The sequence below is a fragment of the Lathyrus oleraceus genome, chromosome 3 (genome assembly GCF_024323335.1).
Source record: "Lathyrus oleraceus cultivar Zhongwan6 chromosome 3, CAAS_Psat_ZW6_1.0, whole genome shotgun sequence".
NCBI lineage: Eukaryota > Viridiplantae > Streptophyta > Magnoliopsida > Fabales > Fabaceae > Lathyrus > Lathyrus oleraceus.
Genome location: NC_066581.1, coordinates 304313398 through 304327078, shown reverse-complemented (window position 1 = coordinate 304327078; position 13681 = coordinate 304313398).

Sequence of the window (13681 nt, the reverse complement as noted above, 5' to 3'; positions counted from 1 at the left end):
AATAATGATCAGCTTGTTCTAATCCCACTTTGATCTTTTTCCTCTTATGCTCCTCCTTGTTGAACTTTTCCACATGGGCTTGAAGTTGTGCCTCTTTTCTCTCAAGCTCCCACTTCATATTGTTTTTCTCATTGATGGTTTGTTGGAGTTTTATCTGTAACTTTTCATTCTCTTTTTCTAGCTTTGCCATGGTGGTCTTGAGTTCCTCCATTTCTTCAATAGGGACATGGGTGAGCTTAGGTTCAGGAAGAGGCATAGGTGTCCGAATGACAAATGGCATTTTAATCATCTGCACCCTTTCCTTTACCCATTGAAAATATGGTTCTTTTGTAATCCCATTTGCTCTCCCTAAATCAACTTTCCCTTTTCGATTGACATTCCTCCAAGCCTCTTTGATTCGCTGGAATAAGCTAGGATTCTCAACCCCAAAGTCAAGTAACAAGAAAGCTTCCAAAGAATTTGCCTCTGGAGGGCCTTCCATTGGGTAGCCAAGTTGTCTGAGTGATAGGACTGGATTAGCATTCACACATCCTTGAGTTCCAATAAGCAGTAGATTTGGGAAATCTCCACAACTGAATATGATATCCATGTTGATGTATTATTTGGAGTACCAAGAGAGATCTTCAGACCGGAGTGATCCCAATCTCTGAGGCCAACTAACATCTGTTTGTTCAACCCAAGCACCTGTCTTCGGAATATGTTCTAGAAACCACTAATATAATAAAGGAGCACAACAAGTAATCAATCCCTTCTTCTTAGTATACCTATGACTTATGTAATAATATACATATGCTAACAAAGTGGGTACTGGGTTCCTAGTAAGGAAAACACAAATGGCAGTCATGTCTATGAAACCATCCATATTCGGGAACAGGACGATGCCATAGATGGCCAATGCAATAGCAGAATAACAAGCATCCCAACTTTCTGCCTTCAATGGGGTATGAGCTCTTTCCAAAATAAAACTTAGTGAAAATCCTTTGGTCTTCCCTTTGGTCTCTAAGTTAGCCTCTGCTTCCTTTTCATCCATGTGAAGCGCACTAGCAATGACCTCAAGGGGCAAAGATTCATCTATCCCTTCAAATAGTGGCTTGTTCTTCATAGGAATCCTAACAAGACGCTCGAATTCTTCCAACGTTGGTGCTAGCTGGAAATCTTGGAATGTGAAGCATCTTAAAGGTAGGTCATAGAATTGGGCTAGAGTGATTACGGTTGTATGGTCCACTTGCTGATTGAGGATGCTGAGCAGGTTGCCATAATTCTTTCCAAAGTTGATTCTGTATATCGGGTGCATCTGAGAGACCAAGTCATGTAAGCTCTTTAGATCGGGATCTTTGAACTTGAAGGAGTAAATGTTTCTTTTGCTTGATTCCATATTTCTTGAATTCCTGCAACTCATGATACTCAGATTCCTTGGAAATAAAATAGTATGAATGTGATGCTATGAATGATGTTATGCGTGCCACATGTAGGTTAATATACAGGTCGTGAGAGCGGGTATTCTTGGCTACTAAACTAAACCCTTTTGGGAGGATGCTAAAGGTAAGAGGTTCCCAAAGTCATCAATCACTATTTAGGAAAGTTATTGTCATGACGAAAACTCATCTGCAAATAACATCCCCAAACAGAGTCTCGTTTGGGTGAGGCCTTCGTATGATCCCAAAGAGGAAAACTCCTTGTGGGTCCATACTACAAAACTTCTCGAGTCCAAGGTTCTAATAAGGTTCTCAGAGTCATAGATCGAGGTTGGGAATACCACTATAAGGTAGTAATACGCCCAAGGGATCTCATCTGATTGGGGCTTTCGTATTAACCCAATAAGTCTGGGACTTTTCAGGTAGATACTATACAACCACCGGATATAATGGGTTAAAAGGTCCCTAGAGTCATTGATCCAACTTGAGAATACTATCTTCATGACGAAGACTCGTCGGGCAATAATATCTCAAGAGAATCTCCTCTAGGCGGGGTCTTCATTTCTTCCCAACAAGGAAGACTCCTTGTGGGCGCCCACTATGCAACCACCAACTTAATCTTATGGTTTTTCTCAGACTCGGGTGGAGAGTCTATCTCACAAAACATCACCAACCAGAGAACCCTAATAATACATAGTCAATAGAAACACCAGACAATAATTGTGACATCATAATAATAGCAGAATAAACAAAAAACAAACAAACAAGATTAACACACAATACAGAAACTGAACTAAATTAGGCTTTACTCTCTTTTGCTTGGAGCTAATCCCCGGTAGAGTCACCATCTGTCGCATCTCGAAAAATACGATTCCTCGCGATGGCCGCGGAAAAAATTATGTTCGAACAGAGTCGCCACCGAACTTTATTTATCCCAATGAAGGAATAGGAAAATATCGATAAAACATTTGAAAAGTAGAATAACGGTCGTCGCAACCATATTCGGGTTCGGGAGTGGATTATGTAAAGGGAAGGTATTAGCACCTCTTACGTCCGTTGTACTCAACAGGGACTTTTTAGTTCTAATGTGTGTTTTGAGTGTTAATTTATGTTTGTTTGTTATCTTTTGGGTCATAAAATTATTTAAAATAGAAATGAATGAGAACCTCATAAAGGGAAAGAGGAGGTTTTTTTTATTGGTGTGCTCGCGAAGATACAGCAATCTCCTTCCTACGTATCCTTAAATAAGGAAATCAGAGCATTCATAGTTCGGGAAACTACGGTTGGCTGGTGTCTTTTATCGAACAACTATTTAGATCGCGTTCTAAAGGCTAAACATTGGTTTGTCTACTCTTGGCGGAGGCTTAAGTATTGGTTTGTTATGCGCATTAGAAAGGATTAAATAGTGTTCTTTCTGAAAAGAGTTTTGATCACACGAGGGTGACAAGTTGAATTAATACGTTGGGTGTTTTGTTTGATTGGTTATGATCGCACGAGGGCGAGAAAAGATAGGTTTGATGTGTTGAGATATTTTTGGTTGGATGACGATTACTCGTATAGTCGAGTAAGACAACTCGTATCCTAATAACCGAGAAAGGGAATAGAAGACTCTAAACCGCTCTCTGTTTCATCTGAGTATTTATGAAAATAAGGTTGTATATGTTTGACGTATTTTAGAATGAACGACAAGTACTTGAACGACTGAGTAAAACAACTCACATCCAAGCATTTGAGAAGAGGAGTTGAAAGCTCAAAACCATCTCCTTTTTCGTATAATTTGTTATGAAAGTGGTTTGATTGAATCATATGTTTGCGGAGAAAATGACAATTGTTCGACTGACCGAGTAAGAGAACTCGTATTCGTCCAATTGAGGAGTGAAGTTGAAAACTCAAAGTCAACTCCTTTTTCATTCAACTTATTGTAAAAAATATTTTGATTTAATCGGGGTTTGGAGGTTTGTAGAGGAACGACAATTATTTGACTAAACAAGTAAGAGAACTTGTACTCAAATAGTCGAGGAGAAAAAAATTGAAGATTCAAAGTTATCTCCCTTTTTATTCCTTAATGTAAAAGGATTTGATTTATTTGTGCTTGAGTGGATTGGAAATGACGATTATTTGACTAACCGAGTAAGAGAACTCGTATTCAAATAATCGAGGAGAGGAATTGAAAACTCAAAACCATCCCCCTTTTCATTTCCAAATGAAATGGTGTTTAACCGTGATTAGGTATTTTAATTAATTTGAATAAAAATACTCAACATTGGATCGAGGTTTAAAATTTATGTTTACGAATGGATTGGATTTAATTAGTGAGTAGTTCATCTAATCGATTAATTAAAACCGAATAGGTCTCATTGTAAGAAAGCCTAAGAGTAAGCTATGTGAGGTTGATGGCGATGCTAAAAGCGATCGACTTACAAAGGTGTTTCGAATTGATTTGGGAAAGGCGCACTCGATGTTGACCGAGGTTTGTATTTATATGTGCATATGAATTGAATTATGAAAATGGTCTCGAAATGAGATTGCTTACGAATTTTAGCTAATGTAACGTGAATGCAAAGTAACCAACAAGAAATTAAAGAGTCTCATTGTAAGGTAGCCCAAGAGAAAGCCTTTTGTGTGCTAAAGTGACCTAAGTTAAACAAAGGATAATGGTCTTACAAACATGTCCCCCTAAGGTGGTGCCATTGATGCCATTCTTACAATATTCATGTAAGTTAGGATGAAAATCCAAGTGTTTAGAAAATATCACAAAGAGTAAAGGAAGACTTCCAAGCAAAGGTCCTAAGATGAAATCCAATAAATCCAAGTTGATTAAGAGTGGAATGAATATTTTTGGTCTTACCATCTTATCATGTTTTTGTTATTTTTAATGTATGATGACAATAAAATAAATAACAAGTAAATAAACATGCATGATGAATTTGTACAATGATGATGATAATGAGTACTTGAATGTAAATTATAAGATAATGACATAAAAGTAAATCATAATATAAAGAATGACAATATCACAATAATAATGGTTAGTGAATGGAAATGACACAAAATAAACCATAAGTTAATGGTAACAAAATCGCAATAACAAAGGTTAATAATAAACAAAGTTAGTGAAGTATAATTAGTGGTTAGTAATATGTACAAAATGAACGTCTTGAGGACTATTTTTCATATGTCAAAAAGACTCAAAACATGACACACTAAGGGATAGCTTGTCATTGATGCAAAGTATTGAAGATGATTGAAAAATCAATTAACAATAGATTTGTAACAAAGAAAGTTATGCAACCCTAAGTCCATAAACATAAACATAAAGTACTTGAAATAAAGTGAACAATAAAATAAATTACAAGGAAGTAAAGTGCAATAATGTAAATGTTAGGAGTTAGTAGTTAGTGGTTAGGTGTTAGTAGAATAACAAGTTAATGTAAAGAAAATGGTTTCATCTATGTATCAAATGACCCAAACATGGTTGAAATAAAGACAACCTATCAATGCCTCAAAGTATCATGAAGGATCTATTGATCAATCATTAATAGGTTTGAAACATTGAAGGTTTTATCAACTCTAGACAACCATGGCCATAATCTAATAGATCTCATCAACCAAATAAATGTGAAAACAAGTCCACAATAAATATCAAATGAAACAAAATACTAAGCTTGATTAAAGATGGTGGATAAAAGTAGCAAGAGCAAGAAATCCCAAAAAAATGGTGTAAACCAAAGTTAATCATTTTTTACAAGCTTGGGTCTAAAACCTCTCAAAAGATCAACCAAGAATAAACAACCATTTTCAACACAAAAACAAAACCAAAAAGTTAACAAATTTTAAGCTAAAATCATTACCCCAAAAATGTTGGAAAAAGGTAGGTTGGAATGGTGTTGAGCTTGGATATGAAGCAAGGGGTTTGGGATGGAAGTGTTTATGGTGGAAGTATGGTGAAGGAGCTGAGTTATGAGCGTTAGAGAGTAAGAAGTTTCGAAAAAAAATATGAAAGAGGACAAAAAAGGTTGGTGGGGTGACTTTTCTAAGTGAGAAAGATTTTTTTTTTTTACCTAGGTTTGGAGAGGAGAGTAAATGGTACTTGGACAGAACTTTTGAGGGCTAGGAAGCATGAAAAATGAGGGGAAATAGTACCTCTATTTATAGGGAAAGTAGGTGGAAAAGGGGGTGACCCAAAAAGTACACTGTGTAAAAAACAGAGCTACTACAGCTGCCTGCGCAGGTTTAATCGATTACCATGATTGGGGTAATCGATTACACCATCCAAAATGGCCTAGAAGTCAATTTTTAGTTTGTGTAATCGATTACCATGATTGGGGTAATCGATTACACAGTACAAAAATGGCCTGGAAGTCAATTTTTAGTCTGTGTAATCGATTACCATGATTAGGGTAATCGATTACACAGTACAAAAATTGCCTGGAAATCAATTTCTTGTTTGTGTAACCGATTACCATGATTAGGGTAATCGATTACACAGTACAAAAATTGCCTGGAAATCAATTTCTTGTCTGTGTAACCGATTACCATGATTAGGGTAATCGATTACACAGTACAAAAATTGCCTGGAAATCAATTTCTTGTCTGCGTAACCGATTACCATGATTAGGGTAATCGATTACATAATACAAAAATTGATTTTTCCCTTATTTCTCTTCTTGATATTTAACCGAATAACCCCAGTTTTTCCGGGGTGTAAACATCATGCCTTGGGTCCATGTAATACGTATTTGGTTATGAAAGTTCAACGAAATTATGATGATGAATTTATGAAAGCATGCATGTGCAGTGTGGTCATGGATCAGATGAAAATTGTATCGGGGTAGGGACAAAATTGGGGTATGACAGTCATGTCATCAAAGGCACCCCTTAACTTCATAGGCATGTTTTATAGCAGGTTATTGGCGAGTTCGACCATTTGGACTCACTTCCCATACCATATCTTGGACTCTTAACGAATATGTTGGATAGTGTATTGGCCTTGTTGTATAAGACCATCTAGATGTTAGACCCTTGCTTCCGATTGTTTACCACCATTCCTCAAAGTCTCACATGCTTCTTTTAAGTGTTGATTGTAGGCTTTGATGTTACTCAACTCTTCTAGGGTATTCTTTAAGTTGGCATGGGGATTTTGGGATGTCCGCTCAACTTCTTCTCAAAGACGCCTTTCATGAGATGCATTCTTTTAGGATTCCTTAACTAGTTTTGTGAGTTTTAGGATTTATGTCTCGAATCCTTCCCTCATTGTTTTCTAGCTTGCTAAGGTCTTATCCCAAAGGTTTATCCACTCATCATTTCTATCTTTAGCTTCTTTGAGCTATTGGTTTTGTTGATCAAAATTAAGCCTTGCCCCTGTCGGGCATTCACCATCTCTCTTTCTCTTTCGCTTCTCATCTTCAACTACATTCTCTCTCTCTCTCTCTCTCTCTCTCTCTCTCTCTCTCTCTCTCTCTCTCTCTCTGAGCTAACCTTCCTTCTGGTTAAGGTTTAACTTCAACTCGTTTCACGCGAGAGTAACCCAGTCGAGACTCAATCTAATCTCTCCATTCTCCCGCTCAAGCCTAGAGATATTTTCTTTGAGCTTTTCAGCTTCTCTTATGGGAACATACATAAGCTCGGGGGTTCTTAGACGTGCATAAGGTTCAATGGGAGATGGTAACTTAATGTCAGGAACTTTTTCCATAACCCACTGACGGTATGGTTCTCTAGTGATGTAATTCTTTCTCCCAAGCTCACTCATTGCCTTTTTATGTACTCTTCCCCAAACTTGTCTTATCCTCTTTAGCATACCCATACCATTTTCTCCTTCATGCAAAATGAAACTCTTCAGTAGCCCTTCTTTAGGTTTACCTATCATAGGGTAGCCAAGTTATCGGAGATCAAGGATCGGGTTATAGTTGATGCAACCATGCGACCCCATGAGTGATGCATTAGGAAAGTCACTACAACCGAAAATGACTCCATCTACCTCATGGTCCCATGAATAACAAGAAATGGAATTACTAGTGAGGGAAGACATCTTTTGAGACCATATATAATAAATATGATCTCTACTAAAGGCGCTCTCTTGAGGTATATGAGACATGAGATGTGCATGTAGTAGTGGAGTGGAGCATACAATCACACCTTTCTTCTTCTCATGTCTTAGGTGGAAGGAGTAATACATGTCCGCTAAGAGTGCAGGAGCGGGGTTTTCAGCTAAGAAAAAATTTATACCTAGAAAATCCAGAAAGTCTTCAAGGTTAGGAAACAGCACAATCCCATAGATCAACAAGGCTAGAATAACCTTGAAAGACTCCTAGTTTTTATGTTTTACCGAGGTTTAAGCTTTCTCTTCTAGGAATTTTCTTGAAACCCCTTGAATCTTCCCATTGTTTCCATATTAGTGGCAAATTCCCTTATGTCAAGGCTCAAGGCAGATGCTATTAATTCAGGTGTTGGTTTTTGCTTACATCGGTGAATGAGCTGAGATCCTTCAAAGGGAGACCCAAGATCCGCCTAACTTCTTCCAAAGTTGGAGCTAATTGGAAATCTTGGAAAGTAAAACATCTTAGAGGAGGATCATATGATTGATCTAATGTAACAAATTCTTTTGTATTTATCTTCTTATCTAGAAGCTCAGATAACTTTCCATAATCTCGTCTTAATTCATCTCGATTGATCGTGGTCAACTCAATACTCAAGGCCCTCAGGCTTTCTATATTAGGCGTCCTGAATTTGAATATGTATGTGTTTCTTCTTTCAGATCCCGTTTTCCAAATGATCACAATATAAACTATAGTCCTTGGATTCCATGAAAGTAAAAGTCATATGATAATAACGTATTTTTTATGCAAATGCATGCAATGCAATGAATATTCAGGGTTTATAGGTATTGTGAATTCAGATGTCTGGCAAGATTTTGGTTGTTATGCATACAGTAATTCTCACAAATGGGTGGCTCTAGGGTCTCATGAGGTTCCTAGAGTCACAAATTCTACTCGAAAATACCGTTGCCATAACAAATACTTGTTCGACATCAATATCCTTAAGAGGGTCTACTCTATATGAGGCTTTTGCACCAATCTAGCGAGGCATACGCCAAGTGGTTTAATACTATGTAACCATCGACTCAAGGGTTCTATACACGGTTCTCAGAGTCGTGAATTATATTTGGAAGTATCACCATTAATAATAAATACTCGTTAAACGATAATACCCTCGAGAGGATATATTTTGAGTGAGGCTTTTGCACTAACCATATGAGGCATACACCAAGAAGGTCGATACTACACAATCATCAATTCCTAATAGGCCATGGGTTTAATATTCTAAAAAAGGTCCATAGAGTCACAAATCCTTCTTAAAAGTATTACTTCCATAACAAATACTCGTTCGACAAAAATACTCTCAAGAGGATCTACTCTAGGTGGGGTTTTCGCACCAACCCTACGAGGCATATGCCAAGAAGGTTAATACTATGCAACCACCATCTTAATCCTAGGTTGTCTCTCAGACTCGGGTATAAAGCTTATCTCTCAATGTATTTTGATCAACCATATCATCTTCCACATCACAATAGAACCATATATCAGATAAAGTGGTAACACAAGAGATACAAGATAAAAAGGTAGAAGAAAGCAAAAAAATGGAAATTAACATTCATTGTGAAGTTAACCAAACTAGGCTTGACTCTCTTTAGGGAACCAAGATCCCCAATAGAGTCGTCAGCTATCACGATGCAAAAAATGACCATGAGCGCTTGCACACTCAAGATGGTAACAGAGTCGCCACTGAACTTCATTTATTCCAAAAGGAAAGGTAAAATATCGAGAAAACCCTTAAAGAAAAATAAAATGGTTGTCGCAACCAAATTCGGGTTCGGGAATCGATTTTGCGATAGGAAGGTATTAACATCCCTTATACCCATTGTACTCAACTAGAACCATTTAGTTAGCTTTGTGAATAAGAGTGTTAGCTTTCATTATTTGCTTTCTTCTAGTTATTAAAAGTAAAAGTAAAAATAAAAAGGACTAAAAATAAGTTTTTTATTAGGGTGTTTGACGAGACTTTGAATCTCGCTCCCACGTACCCCCAGGTGAGATGGGGAACTCAGTGCTACATAGTTTTGGGTAAAAAATGTTTGTGGGTTGGTCGATTTTAGCGAAAGAATCTTAGTTGACATTCAAGCGGAAAAGATTGCTTGCTACCCAAAACAAGGAGAAGTGAACACTAGTATTACGTTAGAATGGACAACATAACTTGGAATCTCACAGAGTTATGTTCTCGGTGTATTCGAGCGGAAAGTGTTCTTACTTCTTGTGCATGGTAGGAACAAAGACTTATTTGCATCGTCTCGGAATGGACAAAACATATTTCATTTATGAAAAGGTTTTGACGTCATGCTAAGGCGAAAAAAGATAGGTTTTATTTGTCGGATTGTTTTGGGTGGAGACGAGTATTCAGATAGTCAAACTATACATCAGGTATCCAACTCTAGAGCACTATATGGCTTCCCACAGTTCATATTCTGTTTACCTTTATCAGCTGGAGCACTATATGGCTTCCCACGGTTCAGATTTTGTTTACCTTTATCAGCTAGAGCACTATATGGCTTCCCACAGTTCAGATTATGCTTTCCTTTTCTCTCGCTCAACCCCTTGTAGTGAGCCGAGTGAGCCTTACTATCATCCTCATAAATTTTACAGTTGTTCCCCAACTCTAGAAACCTCTTATCCGTTGGTATCCAATCGCTTGCTTAATCTCAGGATGCAAATTATTCTCAAATTTGATACACTTCGAGAACTCAGTAGTCGCCTCACTATAATTAGGGTAGAACTTAGCAAGTTCCATAAATCTGGCGGCATACTCAGTAACCGACAAGTTACCCTACTTCATCTCCATAAACTTACTCTCCTTCTTCCCACGAACATCCTTAGAAAAGTAATTTCTCAAAAGTTCCCTGTTGAACACAACCCAAGTTACAACTTCAGCTGCAACATCCAACACCTGACGAGTGTTGATCCACCAGTCATCAGCTTCCTCAGCTAACATATGTGTACCGAACCGCACCTTATGTGCTTCAGAGCAATCCATCGCTATGAAAATCCTTTCTCCCCGAGCTAAGTATGCGCTCTATCAAGATCGTACCTACCCTCGAAAGTAGGCAGATTATTCCTCTGGAACTTCCCCAAATGCCGGAACCCGTCGTTTCCACCAGCATTAGGTTAATTCTGCACAGCCTGAGCAACAGCCTGCAAAGCAGCAGCAATAGCAACATCGTTTCTTCCAGCCATTTTCTGTTTCACACCAACAACAACAATAATGGCTAAAGAGTCAACATCAACAGTATTCAACTGTCATACCACATTGACTCAACAACTTGGGCGGACATACCGACCTACTTTGATACCACTATGTAACACCCTAAATTTGCCCCCGCGTAAATTTAAAACATTTATCAGAGTAAACAAATCAACATGAAGTTTAGGATGCTACACTACAACATACAATCAACCTGCTCAATCGAAAAGACATGTAATATTTGACATTTATAAAAATAGTAGTAATAATCACATGTATGAATGTTAAATTTTATTAAATAGTAGTGGAACAGCAATGACAAACAATTAACTCAACATATCCAACATCAACATAACATGTCATTATAGGAAACGTTAAAACATAATGAAAGACACAACGTTCCAAATTCCCCGGTGTTACACATCAAAGCAGACATCAACACTAAAATAAACGGAAGACTTCATATTCCACTCACATTTGAGCTTCTACTACGGATTATCTGCATGTTACCCACATGGAGGCAACATTCAAACAAAAAGGGTGAGATATCATAATTATATAAAGGAAAACCTGATAATAAGTAAGAATCAGATTATCACACGCACATCACCCATTCCACAACACAATTCCATATAATCCATACAATGGCTATTCACACATAATAGCAACATAATCAACCATCCAACACAATAACAAATGCAACCAATGTATAATGCAATGAGACTCAACAACTCGACTCAATGCATGTGGTACTAATACGTGAACACTCAGGTTCACCACTTCGATCCTCACCTCTTAGGATCAAAGTTACCAATTCGTTATCATCACCTCCAATAACGTCTCACTGATTCCATCACCTCCAAAATCAGCTACCGGCCCAATCCATACAATGGGATTTCAGGCTCACCAATAATTGACCATTTGTCCAACAACATGAATGCATGTAACATATTATACATGCAACAACAACATCATGCACAATGACCCACTACCTTAGTTAATGTACACTTCTAATACTGGCCATCATGCATCGAACACATGTTATATAGCTCAACATCATCGACATAAAACATAACAAGCAACAACAATGCATTTAAGGTTATGTTACACCAGTACATAAACATTTCAATGCATATCAACACAACCACACATAAAAATATTCACTTTCAGGTACTGAAACCAATTTTTAATGATAGTACACGCTCTCAGCTTTCTGATGCTTCGAACAGCACTCGAATCGGACACTTGGAACAAAAATTATGAATTTTTAAAGTTTTTAAGAAAATTCTCCCAGTGTAATAGGTTACCCCAAAACTAGTAATCGGTTACACTACATCTAGTAGCGCAACAAACTGCCAACATACACACGATAAGTGGTTACCCAAAAACTGGTAACCTGTTACACCCCCTCTTTCCAGCCCATGCGTGGCCTTTGTTTCACAGGGTAACCGGTTACCCAAAAACCAGTAATTACACCCCTCAATTTTTGCCCAAAAACATGTTTTTAAGTAGTGTAACTGGTTATTCCAATTCTGGTAACCGGTTACACTATTGCAAAATCACTTTTCTGCAACTTTTCCAAAATGAAAATCATCTAAAATTCATCCTTAATCCTCATTTTTCTCACAAATCGTTTATACCACATTTTAACCCGAAAATCATTTTTCCAAAGTTCAAAACCCCAACTTTTTTACACCGAAAACCTTCATAACTCAGTTCCGACTCTGACCCAAAAACATCATCAATTTCCACAACATTGACACCAAATAATTCAATCAAATTTCGTGATTCTAATAACAACAGTTCATGATTTACACAATTCAACAATTAACAATATCACCATGATCGTGAACATAGAGAAGAAAAACACAAAACCTACATGACATAATCTACCCACCATCATGTTAACCCTTAGATAATCAGAGCTCCACGCTTACCTTAGTGTTCCTATCAATAGATTCCTTGACCTTCAACAATGGTGAATTTTGCCCTTAAGCCCTAGCCCCTTCTTCTCTCTTTTTCAGTTTCTTCTCTTTTTTCCAAATGCTACGTTCTTTGTCTTTCTATCCCAAATCCTCTTTTCTATTTTTATTATAATTCTTATTATTTTATTAACTTATTATATTATCACTAATTTCTTAATAATAATAATAATAATAATAATAATAATAATAATAATAATCCATTCAAATTAAATAATTAAATTAATATTCCTCTAATATTAACTAATTAACTAAATAATAACTAATATAATTAATCAGTTTTACTCACCACACCACCATTCTACACTTTTGCTCCCCAACACCTTAATTTCTAAGGCAATTACCCCACACCAAGGGTAAGCAACACATCAAAATATCAATCAACACAACACAACCACAACTATCACATAATTAAATTACGAAAAATAATTTAAATAAAAATCAGGGCGTTACACAAACAACTTGCATTTGGACGCTTCATTAGTGTTAAAGTAGTTCAGCTGCTCATTGATGAGCTGCACATACTCGTCCGGGTCTTCCTTGCCATCACACTCCCCTAGATTGGGATGATTTCCATAGATTTTGGCATCTTGTTGTCCAAAATTCGGGCGCACAGAGGATGCTTCAACTGACTTCTCGATGGTCGATTTTCCGCACAGAGAACCGATAACTAATATCAGGCCAAGATTTAATGCATCATCAGAAAAACCATTGAATCATAATATGGACGATCCGCCCAGGGTCAAGGCAAACAACTTGCATTTGGACATTTCGTTAGCGTTGAAGTAGCTCAACCACTCATTGATGAGCTGCACGTGCTCGTATGTGTCTCCATTTCCATCACACCCCTAGCCTGGGAGGATTTTTCATGGATTTTGGTATCTTGTTGTCCAAAATTTGGGCGTACAGAGGATGCTTCGGTTGACTTCTCGATGGTCGGTTTTTTGCTTGATATAGGTGTAACACCTCAAAATTTGCCCTCCTCTTCTTGGG